We start from the raw sequence: 20,486 nt of genomic DNA on the forward strand, positions 1-20,486 counted from the left end.
CCAGTTGGCATTCATTTTGGCTATGAATGCCAACTGCAAGATGTTGAATGCTTATATTGACATTTGTTTAAAATTTCATGTTGAAATAACAAGAGATTTTGCATCTATAATGAATTAATCATTTGTTATTGTCGAGGATGTAACAGGCATTTGAACTGCCGCTTTTCATGATCGCTGGTACCACAATTGTGACGTCACAATGATAATGACATATGACTGCCACTTGGTAAGGTTACATGGTGGGACTGCAGTGAAAATGTAAATATAGACCAATCCCAAGCTAGATTGTCACAGAGACCATGTCAGGATCATTTCATGCAAGTTTCAGCCAAATCACACTGGTAGAACTTGACAAGTTCAAAATGTGAAAAGTTTACACACCGCGCACGACCTTCAGGTCAGATGACCTAAAAAGCCACATACATTCTCAACATAGCATTCTCAGTCTGACAAATTTTTGGTCAATTTATATATATCTAGCAATGAATGCTAATTAAATTTAATCTGGAACACCCGAAAGACCAAGATTATATTGTAAAGTTATAAAATGACCTGTCTGCACTGGACACAAAACTGAACTGGCCATACTAAGGCCAGCTGTCAATCTGGTGTAGCCATAACTGTCCAAAGGTCTGTTTTATTCTGACCTTTCTGAATATGGTAATACAGTGTAACTAAAGTGGACGTCACCAAGACCAGCATATTTGGCTGGTATAGAACAGCCAGGTTTTAAGATTATAGCTTTAAGTAACTATAAATTAAGAAGGAAATGTAGACGTTACTGCTGATAATGTTGTACAATATACACTTTACAGCTGATAATGTCGTACAATTAACTGCTGATAGTGTTGTACAATTTACACTTTACAGCTGATAATGTTGTACAATTTCCTGCTGATAATGTTGTACAATTTACACTTTACAGCTGATAATGTTGTATAATTTACAGCTGATAATGTCGTACAATTTACTGCTGATAATGTTGTACAATTTACACTTTAGTGCTGATAATGTTGTAAAATTTACACTTAACAGCTGATAATGTTGTAAAAATTTACACTTTACAGCTGATAATGTTGTACAATTTACACTTTACTACTGATAATGTTGTACAATTTACACTTTACTGCTGATAATGTTTTACAATTTACACTTTACTGCTGATAATGACGTACAATTTACACTTTACTACTGATAATGTTGTACAATTTACACTTTACTGCTGATAATGACGTACAATTTACACTTTACTCTAAATTAAGCTGGTTTACTTGATAATATTATCAATAATAAATTGTAAATTTTTCACTCATTTTTTTCTCTCCAGTTTCAGTGTGTTTTTAAATAGATAACTTGATCTCTTATGTAAAATAACTTTATCTCTTCTGTAAAGATAGATAACTTTATCTCTTTGTTTATACACAAACGTATGTTTGAAATATGTTTGTAACTGATTTAACTCCATTGTATTTCACATAAAAGTTAAAACATGTCATATTTCACAATATACAGCAATGTAAAAAAAAGTTTGATTTTTAGATATTTTTTAACTTCATGTATGCATTTCTAATGACATAATCACAATATAAAAATATCTCTGTGACGTCAATCACGACAATTCGTTGACTGCTGGACGTGACAAATCAACAAAGAAAGAAAATTGAAATTTTCCATACACACTAAAAAGGCCTTGAATGAGCCAAACCTACACACTACACGTGTTCATTGAAGTGAAAAATAGACCATGTGACATATTGAGGTTAATATATGCATAGATACAAGGTCAGTGTGCTATAAATGTGAAACAGTCAATTATAGTTTACCTAAGGTTGACAACAGCCAATTAGATGGTGTCCAGCCCACATCTGACGATCTTTTATGTCTGAGTTTTTTTTCATGGTCACTTCAGTAAAGTAATACTTTATTGATTCATAAATAAGTCACGCAGTCTTGTGTTACCATGGTAATCAATCATTGAACTAAAATGAACGAGGATATTTCTTTTGTAAAACATTTTGATTTACATGGGAATGACTTTAAACTCGGGTTTTGACATGAAAATAAATTACTCCAATTAAGAAAGCAGTTAAGTATAATTATGTTTAAATGAATAACCAGTTATCAGTTAACTTCCTTATTTCATCAATGTTCCTAATATACAATCACAACCTCCTGCATAGATAATTTATTTGTTATTTTGAAAAAGACTACAGAAAAATATCCTCCAAGTTTAAACATTGCTTCTGTGCGTATTTAAAGTGTTTGTAAGCCGTGTAATCAATATAGTGTAACTAATTGGATCCTATCACCACAATCTGTTTATCGTGTTTTTGTTAGGCCACATCCAAACTACATTGAATCTTGTTCATTATAATGGAGCTTTATGAATAATTCTAATAGGAAACTGTGCACTAACTTAAAATGTAGCCGACAGATCAAATAGGTTTAACTCTCCAATGATAAATATAGACAAAAATTAAATCATTTTACATGTTTTTTTTAAAACTTTTTTTTTTATTGTTTTAAAATTGAAGCTTTATATCAAATGAATGGCTTTACGTACCTTGACCAGGGACCAATAATTCCAAACACAAACATTGTAATGTATTCTTTAACGGAAAAAATAACAAACCACTACCTAATCAGAGATATTGGTTTGTTATAATCACCAAATCAGAGATATTGGTTTGTTATAATCACCAAATCAGAGATATTGGTTTGTTATAATCACCAAATCAGAGATATTGGTTTGTTATAATCACCAAATCAGAGATATTGGTTTGTTATAATCACCAAATCAGAGATATTGGTTTGTTATAATCACCAAATCAGAGATATTGGTTTGTTATAATCACCAAATCAGAGATATTGGTTTGTTATAATCACCAAATCAGAGATATTGGTTTGTTATAATCACCAAATCAGAGATATTGGTTTGTTAATCACCAAATCAGAGATATTGGTTTGTTATAATCACCAAATCAGATACATGTATTGGTTCGTTCTTTACCAAATTAGAGGTATTAGTTCGTTCTTTACCAAATCAAAGATATAAGTTCGTTATTTACCAAATCAGAGATATTAGTTAATTCCTTACCATATTAGTGATATTGGTTCGTTCTTTACCAAATCAGAGGTATTAAGTTGTTCTTTACCAAATCAAATATATAAATTTGTTCTTTACCAAATCAGAGATATTAGTTCGTTCCTGATATTAGTTCGTTCTTTACCAAATCAGAGATATAAGTTTGCTCCTTACCAAATCAAAGACATAAGTTCGTTCCTTACCAAATCAGAGATATTGGTTCGTTCTTTAACTAAATCAGAGATATTACCAGTAGTTAGCTCTTTACCAAATCAGAAATATTGGTTCATTCTTTACTAAATTGGTTCATTCTTTACTAAATCAGAGATATTAAATTTAATGCTGACCAAGTCTTCTCTATGATTTATCAGACTTGTTTTACACATTTAATAGGCATCTGTGCCTACCATGAACTTGGGTGTCAAATCCAACCCCTAATTAATTAATTGGAACTTCGTGCCCCTAATTAATTATCCCCATTCATGGGCCTCAATTAATTAATAACAACAGTATTATAACGACCTTGACATGCCTTTACTCATCATCAGTTCTTATTTTAGACCCTACTCCTGTTAATGAGCTGTTAATATCTACTTATAGGGATGTATATTTGACCTCTTTTTAACCTTTAAGTACTCAATAACACATCCATTCTCTACATTCTAATCCCACTTTTCACCTTTATTATTTTCCTTTATCTATTTTTTTATTGAACAAATAATTTTTTCTAAGCCTGAAAAGATTTCCATGATGTAATTAACTTTTAACCTTAGGAGTACTCATCCCATATTCCCCACAAATACAATACATTCTACATCAGTATCACAATTCAGCCCAATGCCCTTCCTTACAATTGTTATCTAATGGCACACACCATCACCATTACATGAAATTATAATATTTTTTTTTACATTAACAATAAGGCTGTTGTTTTTTTACGCTGCCAGGAAGAGGCATGCAAATAATTTTTCATATATTCAATAGCAATCAAGCTCTAAATGGTCACAAGTTCCCTTTTAGTTTTTAGAAATTTCAAACTTGAACATATAAACCAAACTAGATATGATATTCTTTTGACCGACTATTTCAGGTACTAGTTGGAGTTTGGTTAATATATATAAGCTAACTACATACAGTGAACCCTCGGTAATCTAACATCTGTCTTAGAATAAACTGTCTGGATTGCGAATTTACCAGACTTCCGAGTCGGTATGATCACAGGTCCAATGTATCTATTTCTGTTTCTATTTAATCTATACAAGGGAGACTTATAAAAGAGATGTGAGTTTTTTTTGTGAGGAAAAGTCAAAAAGGTTTGAGAGTAAAAATCTCAGATGGTTGTCGATCTATCTAGATCTCTCTGCTCTGATAAGTTTGAATATTGACTGTGAATATTGAGGGAAATCTTTCTTGGACATCAACAGCAAAAGTTAATAAAGTACAACAGTCAGACAACTGACCAAAGGGAATAATTATACACAATAAGCAGGCCTCATTAGTTCTAATTCAACTCACCTATAAATCAGACTGATATCAGGTGATCCTGAGTTATCTCCCAGTCCTGTTTCCATGACAGCCACTGGGCCCAGTTTCACAAACATTCCTTAACTTTAATGAACCCTTTAACATAAAATTTCCCATATGATTTTAAGGAAGGCTCCATAACTTGAGATTTTTCCTTAATTTTTCTTATGCTCTTCTATGGGGAAATTTAAGTTAAGAAATTCCTTAAAGTTAAGGAAAGTTTATGAAACTGGGCCCTGCCTATAACCTAGTACATTCTTATCTTCACCTTATTAGTTAGTTTAATTACATTCCCATTAATATCTTTGTTTTACCTGTTGACTTAATTATTCCATTTTTAATGGAAATTCAAATCAAGTCAATGCAATTAAATGAAGATCCTTCATACAGTCATATTTTCTTTTCTTTCAATTAATCAATAATTTTTAAATGATTTTTAAGATTGATGATGATTTTCCTGATATTGAATTAAACTGTTAATGATAATTCTAATAGCCACATCATTAGCGTGAGAATGATAATTTCTAATAGATCTTTATACTATTGGTAAGTTCTAAGATTTACTAAGACTGTTAATGATAATAAATCTTTTAAATAATTTTAAAGATTTCTTAAAATATACAGCCAATATTTAAGGATAATTTTATTGGTTTCATAAACAGCTTACGTCAATTTGATAGTTATTTAGACCAAACTTAGATCTCTAGTAGAAATTTAAGTAATGGCAAATTTTAATTGATATTCCTTGTGTCGGTGATAGATCCTTGCAGTAATTCTGGCCATCATGAGACCTACCTGTAATGGATCGCTACCCTGATCACTAGCTGGCCTTCTGACCACTAGACTGGCCAGTAGACTGACCAGTAGACTGACCGGTAACTTACCTGCTAGTGACCACTGTACTGGGAGTACTGAGTTTGGTGATAGGGCACATTAGAGTAGCAGCATCCATAGTCGGTATAGTCTGAGTACATTTCCTGTTTAATTGGACGGTTCACATATAGGCAGTCATTTTTGTAACCTTTTCCCATTAGGATCTGATGTAGGAAGGTTTCCTGTACTTGTACCGGCCTGGTGGCACAAGGACAGTCCGGCACTAGCCCCTGGTCCTCCTGGGGGTCGTAGTAGTGTCCGACATGTTGGGACTGATCCACACCCCCAAGGTTACCCCCGGAGTGATAGTACTGGTCCATAGAGTGCACACCCGTCCTCTGGGGGAGGTGCATCATGTCCTGGGGGTCGGGGTAGTACCCGCCCTGTTGTCCTGCCCCTGAATTATTCACAAGCATAGTAAAACTGGGATCCAACACTTTTTCTTTCCACCTAATTAGTTTTATCAAGTCACTTCAAATATATTTCCTCACTTGAAATAATTTTCTTTTAAAATATTTCTCAAATCACGGAATTTCCAACTATTCAAAAACTTTCCAAAAACACAATTTTCACTTAATTTGATGTAGTTTTTTTGTTGTTTTTGTTTTGGAATTTAAATAAAAATATAAAGAAATAAATCTTGAACAAAAACTTCAAAAAAAATATGCTAACAAAGTTATGTATTTTCTAGTACCATATCAGTGCAGCCTTATCCGAGATAGAAAAATAAATAATGGTTTTCAGTTAAATGCTTTGTAGCGGTATGATGAGTTATTCATGACGAGAGATATTTATACCCCCAGCCAAGGTTAACTTGCTGCACTACAAACACAGGTCGTGCACACGGCTGGAAAGTAGTGCGTCACTGAGCCATTTACATAAATACACTCACATAGCCCGCCTAGCGAGATGCCAGTCAAGGTCTGAACAGCTATTTATAGATCGTAATAACAATGCCACGTGGAGCTGTCCTAGTAGTAAGGTCAGCCTTTTGTTGTTGCTGCCAAGTATGTAAATATGTTTTCTGATGTCAGTATTATAAAAAGTAGTCCTCAGACTCTTCCTGTTAAGTTCAAGTGGGTTAGTGTGTAAATGTGTGGTGTACCTAATTACTAAGTGTACCAATGTGTTAATCTGTACATGTACAGGTGTAAAATATACAGGTATGTTGTGTACTATGTGTTGGTGTAGAGGTGTGTTGTGTACTATGTGTTGGTGTAGAGGTGTGTAAGTATACAATGTGTTGGTGTAGAGGTGTGTTGTGTACAATGTGTTGGTGTAGAGGTATGTTGTGTACAATATGTTGGTGTAGAGGAATGTTGTGTACAATGTGCTGGTGTAGAGGTGTGTTGTGTACAATGTGTTGGTGAAGAGGTATGTTGTGTACAAAGTGTTGGTGTAGAGGTATGTTGTGTACTTAGTATTGGTATGTTGTGTACAATGTGTTGGTGTATGTGTGTTGTGTACAATGTGTTGGTGTATGAGTGTTGTGTACAATGTGTTGGTGTAGAGGTATGTTGTGTACAATGTGTTAGTGTAGAGGTATGTTGTGTACAATGTGTTGGTGTAGAGGTATGTTGTGTACTTTGTATTGGTATGTTGTGTACAATGTGTTGGTGAAGAGATGTGTTGTGAACTATGTGTTAGTGTAGGTTTGTTGAGGTTTGTTGTGTACTATGTATTGGTATGTTGTGTACAATGTGTTGGTGTATGTGTGTTGTCTACAATGTGCTGGTGTAGAGGTATGTTGTGTAAAAAGTGGTGGTGTAGAGGTATGTTATGTACAATGTGTTGGTGTATGTGTGTTGTGTACAATGTGTTGGTGTAGTGGTGTGTTGTATACAATGTTTTGGTGTAGAAGTGTATTGTATACAATGTGTTAGTGTAGGTGTGTTGTGTACAATGTGTTGGTGTATGTGTGTTGTCTACAATGTGCTGGTGTAGAGGTATGTTGTGTACAAAGTGTTGGTATAGAGGTATGTTGTGTACTATGTATTGGTATGTTGTGTACAATGTGTTGGTGAAGAGATGTGTTGTGAACTATGTGTTAGTGTAGAGGTTTGTTGTGTACTATGTATTGGTATGTTGTGTACAATGTGTTGGTGTATGTGTGTTGTCTACAATGTGCTGGTGTAGAGGTATGTTGTGTGCAAAGTGGTGGTGTAGAGGTATGTTATGTACAATGTGTTGGTGTATGTGTGTTGTGTACAATGTGTTGGTGAAGAGGTGTGTTGTGAACAATGTTTAAGTGTATGTGTGTTGTGTACAATGTGTTGGTGTAGTGGTGTGTTGTATACAATGTTTTGGTGTAGAAGTGTATTGTATACAATGTGTTAGTGTAGGTGTGTTGTGTACAATGTGTTGGTGAAGATGTGTGTTGTCTACAATGTGCTGGTGTAGAGGTATGTTGTGTACAAAGTGTTGGTGTAGAGGTATGTTGTGTACTATGTATTGGTATGTTGTGTACAATGTGTTGGTGAAGAGATGTGTTGTGAACTATGTGTTAGTGTAGAGGTTTGTTGTGTACTATGTATTGGTATGTTGTGTACAATGTGTTGGTGTATGTGTGTTGTCTACAATGTGCTGGTGTAGAGGTATGTTGTGTACAAAGTGGTGGTGTAGAGGTATGTTATGTACAATGTGTTGGTGTATGTGTGTTGTGTACAATGTGTTGGTGAAGAGGTGTGTTGTGAACAATGTGTTGGTGTATGTGTGTTGTATACAATATGTTGGTGTAGAGGTATGTTGTGTACAAAGTGTTGGTGTAGAGTTATGTTGTGTACAATGTGTTGGTGTAGAGGTATGTTGTGTACTATGTGTTGGTGTAGAGGTATGTTGTGTACTATGTGTTGGTGTAGAGATGTGTTGTGTACTATGTATTGGTATGTTGTGTACAATGTGTTGGTGTATGTGTGTTATGTACAAAGTGTTGGTGTAGAGGTATGTTGTGAACAATGTGTTAGTGTAGAGGAATGTTGTGTACAAAGTGTTGGTGTAGAGATGCGTTGTGTACTATGTATTGGTATGTTATGTATTGGTATGTTGTGTACAATGTGTTGGTGTATGTGTGCTATGTACAAAGTGTTGATGAAGAGGTGTGTTGTGAACAACGTTTAAGTGTAGGTGTGTTGTGTACAATGTGTTGGTGTATGTGTGTTGTGTACAATGTGTATGTTGTATGCAATGTATTGGTGTAGAGGTGTGTTGTGAATAATGTGTTAGTGTAGGTGTGTTGTGTACAATGTGTTGGTGTATATGTGTGTTGTGAACAATATGTTAGTGTAGGTGTGTTGTGTACAATGTGTTGGTGTATGTGTGTTGTATACAATGTGTTGGTGTATGTGTGTTGTGTACAATGTGTTAGTGTAGAGGTGTTGCGTATAATGTGTTGGTGTATGTGTGTTGTGTACAATGTGTTGGTGTATGTGTGTTGTGTATAATGTGTTGGTAAAGAGGTGTGTTGTGAACAACGTTTAAGTGTAGGTGTGTTGTGTACAATGTGTTGGTGTATGTGTGTTGTGTACAATGTGTATGTTGTATGCAATGTATTGGTGTAGAGGTGTGTTGTGAATAATGTGTTAGTGTAGGTGTGTTGTGTACAATGTGTTGGTGTATGTGTGTTGTGAACAATATGTTAGTGTAGGTGTGTTGTGTACAATGTGTTGGTGTATGTGTGTTGTATACAATGTGTTGGTGTAGAGGTGTTGTGTATAATGTGTTGGTGTATGTGTGTTGTGTACAATGTGTTGGTGTATGTGTGTTGTGTATAATGTGTTGGTGTATGTGTGTTGTGAACAATGTGTTAGTGTAGTGGTGTTGTGTACTATGTGTTGGTGTATGTGTGTTGTGTACAATAGGTTGGTGTAGAGGTATGTCGTGTAAAAAGTGTTGGTGTACAGGTGTGTTGTGTACAATGTGTTGGTGTATGTGTGTTGTGTACAATATGTTGGTGTAGAGGTGCATTGTGAAAAATGTGTTGGAACAATGTAAGTGATGTGTCATGTACATGGGTGCAATGAACAGACAGTGGTGTATACGTACAGCTCAACAGATGTGTATACAGGTGTGTTGAATACTGATGTACTATGTACAGATTACAGGTGTGTATACAGGTGTGTTGTATACTGATGTAATATGCAGAGATTACATGTGTGTATAAAGGTGTGTTGTATACTGATGTACTATGTACATATTACAGGTGTGTATACAGGTGTGATGTATACTGATGTACTATGTATAGATTACAGGTGTGTTGTATACTGATGTACTATGTACAGATTACAGGTGTGTATACAGGTGTGTTGTATACTGATGTACTATATACAGATTACAGGTGTGTATACACGTGTTGTATACTGATGTACTATGTATAGATTACACGTGTGTTGTATACTGATGTACTATGTACATTACATATACAGGTGTGTTGTATACTGATGTACTATGTACATATTACAGGTGTGTTGTATACTGATGTACTATGTATATATTACAGGTGTGTATACAGGTGTGATGTATACTGATGTACTATGTATAGATTACAGGTGTGTTGTATACTGATGTACTATGTACAGATTACAGGTGTGTATACAGGTGTGTTGTATACTGATGTACTATATACAGATTACAGGTGTGTATACACGTGTTGTATACTGATGTACTATGTATAGATTACACGTGTGTTGTATACTGATGTACTATGTACATATTACAGGTGTGTTGTATACTGATGTACTATGTATATATTGCAGGTGTGTATACAGGTGTGATGTATACTGATGTACTATGTATATATTACAGGTGTGTATACAGGTGTGTTGTATACTTATGTACTATGTATATATTACAGGTATGTATACAGGTGTGTTGTGTACTTATGTACTATGTATATATTACAGGTGTGTATACAGGTGTGTTGCATACTGATGTACTATGTATATATTACAGGTGTGTTGTATACTTATGTACTATGTACAGATTACAGGTGTGTTGTATACTGATGTACTGTATATGTACATATTACAGGTGTGTTGTATACTGATGTACTATGTACATATTACAGGTGTGTATACAGGTGTGTTGTATACTGATGTACTATGTATATAATTACAGGTGTGTTGTATACTTATGTACTATGTATAGTACAGATTACAGGGTGTGTTATACAGGTGTGTTGTATACTGATGTACTATGTATATATTACAGGTGTGTTGTATACTGATGTACTATGTACAGATTACAGGTGTGTTGTATACTGATGTACTATGTACATATTACAGGTGTGTATACAGGTGTGTTGTATACTGATGTACTATGTAGATATTACAGGTGTGTTGTACACTGATGTACTGTGTACAGATTACAGGTGGTGTGTTGTATACTGATGTACTATGTACATATTACAGGTGTGTTGTATACTGATGTACTGTGTACAGATTACATGTGTGTTGTATACTGATGTACTATGTATAGATTACAGGTTGTGTTGTATACTGATGTACTATGTACATATTACAGGTGTGTTGTATACTGATGTACTATGTATAGATTACAGGTGTGTATACAGGTGTGTTTAACTGATGTACTATATACAGATTACAGGTGTGTATACAGCTGTGTGATGTTATATATTGATTACTAGGTGCAGTATACAGGTGTGTTGTATACTGATGTACTATGTACAGATTACAGGTGTGTATACAGGTGTGTTGTATACTGATGTACTATATACAGATTACAGGTGTGTATACAGGTGTGTTGTATACTGATGTACTATGTACAGATTACAGGTGTGTTGTATACTGATGTACTGTGTACAGATTACAGGTGTGTATACAGGTGTGTTGTATACTGATGTACTATATACAGATTACAGGTGTGTATACAGGTGTGTTGTATGATGATGTACTATATACAGATTACAGGTGTGTATACAGGTGTGTTGTATACTGATGTACTATATACAGATTACAGGTGCGTATACAGGTGTGTTGTATACTGATGTACTGTGTACAGATAACAGGTGTGTTGTACACTGATGTACTGTGTACAGATTACAAGTGTGTATACAGGTGTGTTGTATACTGATGTACTGTGTACAGATTACAGGTGTGTATACAGGTGTGTTTTATATTGATGTACTATATACAGATTACAGGTGCGTATACAGGTGTGTTGTATACTGATGTACTATGTACAGATTACAGGTGTCTATACAGGTATATTGTATACTGATGTACTATATACAGATTATAAGTGTGTATACAGGTGTGTTGTATACTGATGTACTATGTACAGATTACAGGTGTGTTGTATACTGATGTACTATGTATATATTACAGGTGTGTATACAGGTGTATTGTACACTGATGTACTATGTACATATTACAGGTGTGTGTACAGGTGTATTGTACACTGATGTACTATGTACATATTACAGGTGTGTTGTATACTGATGTACTATGCACAGATTACAGGTGTGTATACAGTTGTATTGTATACTGATGTACTATGTATATATTACAGGTGTGTATACAGGTGTATTGTATAGTGATGTACTATGTACATATTACAGGTGTGTATACAGGTGTATTGTATACTGATGTACTATGTACATATTACAGGTGTGTTGTATACTGATGTACTATGTACATATTACAGGTGTGTTGTATACTGATGTACTATGTATATATTACAGGTGTGTATACAGGTGTGTTGTATACTGATGTACTATGTACATATTACAGGTGTGTTGTATACTGATGTACTATGTACAGATTACAGGTGTGTATACAGGTGTGTTGTACACTGATGTACTATGTACATATTACAGGTGTGTTGTATACTGATGTACTATGTACAGATTACAGGTGTGTATACAGGTGTATTGTATACTGATGTACTATGTACAGATTACAGGTGTGTATACAGGTGTGTTGTACACTGATGTAGTATGTACATATTACAGGTGTGTTGTATATGGATGTACCATGTACAGATTACAGGTGTGTATACAGGTGTGTTGTATACTGATATACTATGTACATATTACATGTGTGTATACAGGTGTGTTGTATACTGATGTACTATGTACATATTACAGGTGTGTGTATACAGGTGTGTTGTATACTGATGTACTATGTACATATTACAGGTGTGTTGTACACTGATGTACTATGTACAGAATACAGGTGTGTTGTATACTGATGTACTATGTACTGATGTACAGATTACAGGTGTGTATACAGGTGTGTTGTATACTGATGTACTATGTACAGATTACAGGTGTGTATACAGGTGTGTTGTATACTGATGTACTATGTACAGATTACAGGTGTGTATACAGGTGTGTTGTATACTGATGTACTATGTACAGATTACAGGTGTGTTGTATACTGATGTACTATGTACAGATTACATGTGTGTATACAGGTGTGTTGTATACTGATTTACTATGTACAATATTACAGGTGTGTTTGTTATACTGATGTACTATATGTATAGATTACATGTGTGTATACAGGTGTGTTTAACTGATGTACTTTATACATATTACAGGTGTGTATACAGGTGTGTTGTATACTGATGTACTATGTACATATTACAGGTGTGTTGTATACTGATGTACTATGTATAGATTACATGTATGTATACAGGTGTGTTTAACTGATGTACTTTATACATATTACAGGTGTGTATACAGGTGTGTTGTATACTGATGTACTATGTACAGATTACAGGTGTGTTGTATACTGATGTACTATGTATAGATTACATGTATGTATACAGGTGTGTTTAACTGATGTACTTTATACATATTACAGGTGTGTATACAGGTGTGTTGTATACTGATGTACTATGTACAGATTACAGGTGTGTTGTATACTGATGTACTATGTACATATTACAGGTGTGTTGTATACTGATGTACTATGTACAGATTACAGGTGTGTTGTATACTGATGTACTATGTACAGATTACAGGTGTGTTGTATACTGATGTACTATGTATATATTACAGGTGTGTTGTATACTGATGTACTATGTACATATTACAGTAATTACTATGTACATGTGTGTTTACACTGATGTACTGTGTATTACAGGTGTGTTGTAACTGATGTACTATGTACATATTACAGGTGTGTTGTACACTGATGTACTATGTACATATTACAGGTGTGTTGTATACTGATGTACTATGTACATATTACAGGTGTGTTGTACACTGATGTACTATGTACATATTACAGGTGTGTATACAGGTGTGTTGTACACTGATGTACTATGTACAGAATACAGGTGTATGTGTGTTGTATACTGATGTACTATGTACAGATTACAGTGTGTTGTATACTGATGTACAGGTGTGTGTGTTGTACTGATGTACTGTGTACAGATTACAGGTGTGTTGTATACTGATGTACTATGTACATATTACAGGTGTGTATACAGGTGTATTGTATACTGATGTACTGTGTACAGATTACAGGTGTGTTGTATGCTGATGTACTATGTACAGAATACAGGTATGGTTGTATATGATGTACTATGTACAGATATACATGTGTGTATACAGGTATGTTTGTATACTGATGTCTACTATGTACATATTACAGGTGTGTTGTATACTGATGTACTGTGTACAGATTACAGGTGTGTTGTATAATGATGTACTATGTACAGAATACAGGTATGTTGTATACTGATGTACTATGTACATATTACAGGTGTGTTGTATACTAATGTACTATGTACATATTACAGGTGTGTATACAGGTGTGTTGTATACTGATGTACTGTGTACAGATTACAGGTGTGTTGTATGCTGATGTACTATGTACAGAATACAGGTATGTTGTATACTGATGTACTATGTACATATTACAGGTGTGTATACAGGTGTGTTGTATACTGATGTACTATGTACATATTACAGGTGTGTATACAGGTGTGTTGTACACTGATGAACTATGTACAGTATACAGGTATGTTGTATACTGATGTACTATGTACAGAATACAGGTATGTTGTATACTGATGTACTATGTACAGATTACATGTGTGTATACAGGTGTGTGTATACTGATGTACTATGTACAGACTATATGAATATGGATGCAGTCCCTGTGTATATCTTACAGGAATGTGTTCTCCTGGGTTTATTACCTACAGGTAATTCAGTGATCAATAATATCAGTGAGAAGACTTCATCATATACTACCTATATGTACATATGAAATTCTAGTTGTGAAATTCTAATCTGTCATCTGCCAATGAGCCATTTAATGGAATGCTGCAAGGTAGTACTGCTTCTTGGTCATTCAGAAGCTGTTTTGAAAGGTCTCAGCACACTGATGAACTTGAATATAGGTCTAGGTCATTAATTTCAATAAACTTTGTAGTCCCTAACTACAGCATACTCTGGGGTAACTTTGAGATTTATTTTGAAAGATGTCAGCACATCCCATTTCTCTCATTCTAAATTCAATCAAGTCAAGATAAGAAACCTTTGTATGATAAAACCCTAAAGAAGTCCCCGCCATCTACATTCATTTTTTGTAATATCTTGTATGTACAGGTCAGGGCTTTTGCATGAAATGTGAACTGATAAAATCATGTTCTGATAGCAATGTATAACTATTGATCAAATATCACTGTGGAACTTAACGACAAATTTGGCTCTTTTGATCAGTCTAGTTATAAAACAATTCTCAAAAATACACATACATTTTTTTGTACAATAAGCAGTAAATTATGTCTGGCTAGTATAGACTGCCATTAATATGTATCCTTATCTTAATAAAATGAATGGAAAAACGAAGAAAATAATTCTATCTTATAGGATCTTTTTAAAAAAAGACATTTCCTGCATATCCCTTAAATCAATCAATAATAAGACAAAAAGTGACTATTTATAATTACAATTCCACCATTATGGACAGTGTCACAGTCTCTAAGTAGTAGATCACCTGTTTCAGATTAAATCCAGCGAAACTACAGCAACAGAGCTCTATTGTAATTGGAAATGCTACATTGTAACGCAATCCTAATGAATTCAAGATGAACATTACCTCAGGGCGCCACTACTACCTTCAGTTCCAAGGCCGAACATATTATTCTCTAATGCAATTGCCTCCGACTCTAATTTTGAAAATTTTTCTTGCTTTGTTTATCATGTGATTTGGTTTTTATTTACATCCTACCTGATATTTCATTTTGTGATGTTAAATCTTTTTACGCGTCCTTTTAATTACGGTTAACTGGGTGTTAAAATAAATGTAACCTTACATCTGATTGGCCATCACATCTTCATTGGTTGGCTTTCTTAATGAGTATCTCTTATCAAATCAATAATGTCAGGCACTGACATTCTAAGTAAAACATTCCCTTAGGTAAAGCATTCCCTTAGGTAAAGTATTCACTTAGGTAAACCATTCACTTAGGTAAACCATTCACTTAGGTAAAGCATTCATTTAGGTAAAGCATTCACTTAGATAAACATTCACTTAGGTAAAGTATTCACATAGGTAAAGCATTCACTTAGGTAAAGCATTCACTTAGGTAAAGCATTCACTTAGGTAAAGCATTCACATTCACTTAGCTAAAGCATTCATTTAGGTAAAGCATTCACTTAGGTAAACCATTCACTTAGGTAAAGCATTCACTTAGGTAAACCATTCACTAAGGTAAAGCATTCATTTAGGTAAAACATTCACTTAGGTAAAGCATTCAATTAAGTAAAGCATTCACCTAGGTAAACCATTCACTAAGGTAAAACATTCATTTAGGTAAAGCATTCACTTAGGTAAAGCATACACTTAGGTAAAGCATTCACTTAGGTAAACCATTCACTAAGGTAAACCATTCACTTAGGTAAACCATTCACTAAGGTAAAACATTCATTTAGGTAAAGCATTCACTTAGGTAAAGCATACACTTAGGTAAACCATTCACTTAGGTAAACCATTCACTTAGGTAAAGCATACACTTAGGTAAATCATTCACTTAGCTTAAGCATTCATTTAGGTAAAGCATTCACTTAGGTAAAACATTCACTTAGGTAAAGCATTCACTTAGGTAAAGCATTCACTTAGGTAAAGCATTCACTTAGGTAAACCATTCACTTAGGTAAAGCATTCACTTAGGTAAATCATTCACTTAGGTAAAGCATTCACTTAGGTAAAGCATTCACTTAGGTAAAGCATTCAATTAAGTAAAGCATTCACCTAGGTAAACCATTCACTAAGGTAAAACATTCATTTAGGTAAAGCATTCATTTAGGTAAAGCATTCACTTAGGTAAAGCATACACTTAGGTAAAGCATTCACTTAGGTAAACCATTCACTAAGGTAAAACATTCATTTAGGTAAAGCATTCACTAAGGTAAAACATTCACTTAGGTAAAACTTTCACTTAGGTGAAGCATTCACTTTTTAAAACATAAAACATTCACTTAGGTAAAAACATTTACTTAGGTAAACCATTCACTTAGATAAAACATACACTTAGGTAAAACATTCATTTATGTAAAACATTCACTTAGGTAAAAACATTCACTTAGGTAAAGCATTCATTTAGGTAAAGCATTCACTTAGATAAAACATTCACTTAGGTAAAGTATTCACTTAGGTAAAGCATTCACTTAGGTAAAGCATTCACTTAGGTAAAGCATTCACTTAGGTAAAGCATTCACTTAGGTAAAACATTCACTTAGGTAAAACATTCACTTAGGTAAACCATTCACTTAGGTAAAACATTCACTTAGGTAAAGCATTCACTTAGGTAAAACATTCACTTAGGTAAAACATTCACTTCGGCAAACCATTCACTTAGGTAAAAACATTTACTTAGGTAAACCATTCACTTAGATAAAACATACACTTAGGTAAAACATTCATTTATGTAAAACATTCACTTAGGTAAAACATTCACTTAGGTAAAACATTCAGGTTGTAGGTAAAGCATTCATTTAGGTAAAGCATTCACTTAGATAAACATTCACTTAGGTAAAGTATTCACATAGGTAAAGCATTCACTTAGGTAAAGCATTCACTTAGGTAAAGCATTCACTTAGGTAAAGCATTCACTTAGCTAAAGCATTCATTTAGGTAAACCATTCACTTAGGTAAACCATTCACTTAGGTAAAGCATTCACTTAGGTAAACCATTCACTAAGGTAAAGCATTCATTTAGGTAAAGCATTCACTTAGGTAAAGCATTCACTTAGGTAAAGCATTCAATTAAGTAAAGCATTCACCTAGGTAAACCATTCACTAAGGTAAAACATTCATTTAGGTAAAGCATTCACTTAGGTAAAGCATACACTTAGGTAAAGCATTCACTTAGGTAAACCATTCACTAAGGTAAACCATTCACTTAGGTAAACCATTCACTTAGGTAAAAGCATTCATAGGTAAACATTCACTTAGGTAAAACATTCACTTAGGTAAAGCATTCACTTAGGTAAAGCATTCACTAGGTAAAGCATACACTTAGGTAAACATTCACTTAGGTAAAGCATTCACTTAGGTAAAGCATTCACTTAGGTAAAGCATTACACTTAGGTTAAGCATTCACTTAGGTAAACATTCATTAGTAAAGCATTCACTTAGGTAAAACATTCACTTAGGTAAAAGCATTCACTTAGGTAAAGCATTCACTTAGGTAAAGCATTCACTTAGGTAAAGCATTCACTTAGGTAAACCATTCACTTAGGTAAACATTCACTTAGGTAAAGCATTCACTTAGGTAAAGCATTCACTTAGGTAAAGCATTCACTTAGTAAAGCATTCACTTACTGGTAAACCATTCACTTAGGTAAAACATTCACTTAGGTAAAACATTCACTATTAGGTAAATCACATTCACTTAGGTAAAGCATTCACTAGTAAACAATAGGTAAAACATTCACTTAGGTAAAGCATTCACTTAGGTAAAGCATTCACTTAGGTAAAACATTCACTTAGGTAAACCATTCACTTAGGTAAACATCACTTATTCACTTCACTTAGGTAAAACCATTCACTTAGGTAAAACATTCACTTAGGTAAAACATTCACTTAGGTAAAACATTCACTTAGGTAAAACATTCACTTAGGTAAAACATTCACTTAGGTAAAACATTCACTTAGGTAAAACATTCACTTAGGTAAAACATTCACTTAGGTAAAACATTCACTTAGGTAAAACATTCACTTAGGTAAAACATTCACTTAGGTAAAACATTCACGAAACATTACTTAGGTAAAGCATTCACTTAGGTAAAAACATTCACTTAGGTAAAACATTCACTTCGGCAAACCATTCACTTAGGTAAAAACATTTACTTAGGTAAACCATTCACTTAGATAAAACATACACTTAGGTGAACCAAAACATTCATTTATGTAAAACATTCACTTAGGTAAAACATTCACGTAGGTAAAGCATTCACTTAGGTAAAAACATTCACTTAGATAAAACATTCACTTAGGTAACTTAGGTAAACAAACATTTCACATTTAGCTAAACCATTCACTTAGGCAAACCATTCACTTAGGTGAAACATTTACTTAGGTAAAATATTCACTTAGGTAAAACATTCACTTAGCTAAACCATTCACTTAGGCAAACCATGCAGTTAGGTAAAATATTAACTAAGGTAAAACCAGGAATCAAAGAAACTTAGATTGCTTATACATATCGACTTGCATTTCGTTATTTTATTGAAAATGTGTTATGTACATTTAAGGATAGCTTGTAAAAGGAACTGAGGTGGATTGTGTTTGCTAAAGACATCTTATTACTGCTACTTAAAGTTTCAATGATTTCTTTAGTTAAAGGTTAGTTGACTTTTGTAATTGCTAAAAGTTACATTGTTTTTTAAATGTGACTAATGATGGCTACAGTTGCATGTTGCTACTGCTAAAAGTTACTAATAATGTTGGCTAATGCTAAAGGATTCTTATGTTGGTACAGCCAAAAGTTACTAAAATTGCCTAGTGCTAAAGATTTGGCAACTGCTAAATGCTACTAAAATGTGGGTAAAAAAATGTTGGTTCCTGCTAAAGGCTACAATAAAGCTTCAGCTAATGTATGCTTCTGCTAAATGCTTAGCAAATTACTTTGCACAGTGTTAGACGTAGCTAGAAACTTAACACAGTGTTAGACTTAGTTAATTACTGTACACATTGTTAGATTTAGCTAGTTACTTTACACAGTGCTAGACTTAGCTAGTTACTTAACACAGTGCTAGACTTAGCTAGTTACTTAACACAGTGCTAGACTTAGCTAGTTACTTAACACAGTGCTAGACTTAGCTAGTTACTTAACACAGTGCTAGACTTAGCTAGTTACTTAACACAGTGCTAGACTTAGCTAGTTACTTAACACAGTGCTAGACTTAGCTAGTTACTTAACACAGTGTTAGACTTAGCTAGTTACTTTACACATTGCTAGAGCTAGTTACTTTACATAGTGCTAGACTTAGCTAGTTACTTTACACAGTGCTAGACTTAGCTAGTTACTTTACACAGTGCTAGACTTAGCTAGTTACTTAACACAGTGTTAGACTTAGCTAGTTACTTAACACAGTGCTAGACTTAGCTAGTTACTTTACACATTGCTAGAGCTAGTTACTTTACATAGTGCTAGACTTAGCTAGTTACTTTACACATTGCTAGAGCTAGTTACTTTACACACTGTTAGACTTAGCTAGTTACATAACACATTGTTAGACTTAACTAGTTACTTTACACAGTGCTACACCTAGCTAGTTACTGTGCACACTACAGATGTAGCCAATTATTTTATATGTTGCTAGACTTAGCTAGTTACTTTACACATTGTTATACTTAGCAAGTTACTTTACACAGTGCTAGATTTAGCTAGTTACTTTACACAGTGTTAGACTTAGCTAGTTACTTAACACAGTGTTAGACTTAGCTAGTTACTTTACACATTGTTAACCTAGCTAGTTACTTTACACAGTGTTATACTTAGCAAGTTACTTTACACAGTGCTA

At 34.0% G+C, this 20,486-nt stretch overlaps 1 protein-coding gene across 3 annotated transcripts in view; it reads right to left on the bottom strand.

Annotated features, from left to right (window-relative positions):
* Positions 1-20,486, bottom strand: part of LOC138318940 (DNA polymerase epsilon subunit 2-like) — a 68,588-nt gene that overhangs the window by 21,637 nt on the left and 26,465 nt on the right. The window contains exons 1-2 of one of the 3 annotated variants that reach the window (XR_011207929.1): positions 6,177-6,328; positions 5,494-5,879 (exon numbers count right to left, since the gene is read on the bottom strand). The exons of 1 other annotated variant lie outside the window; for it this stretch is intronic. The gene's annotated coding sequence lies outside the window, so the exon portion shown is untranslated. Of the gene's footprint in view, positions 1-5,493; positions 5,880-6,176; positions 6,329-20,486 lie in introns of those variants that run through there. One more of the 3 variants, XR_011207928.1, reaches the window with a different exon arrangement.

Source organism: Argopecten irradians, chromosome 3, assembly GCF_041381155.1.
Source record: "Argopecten irradians isolate NY chromosome 3, Ai_NY, whole genome shotgun sequence".
NCBI classification, from domain to species: Eukaryota; Metazoa; Mollusca; class Bivalvia; order Pectinida; family Pectinidae; genus Argopecten; species Argopecten irradians.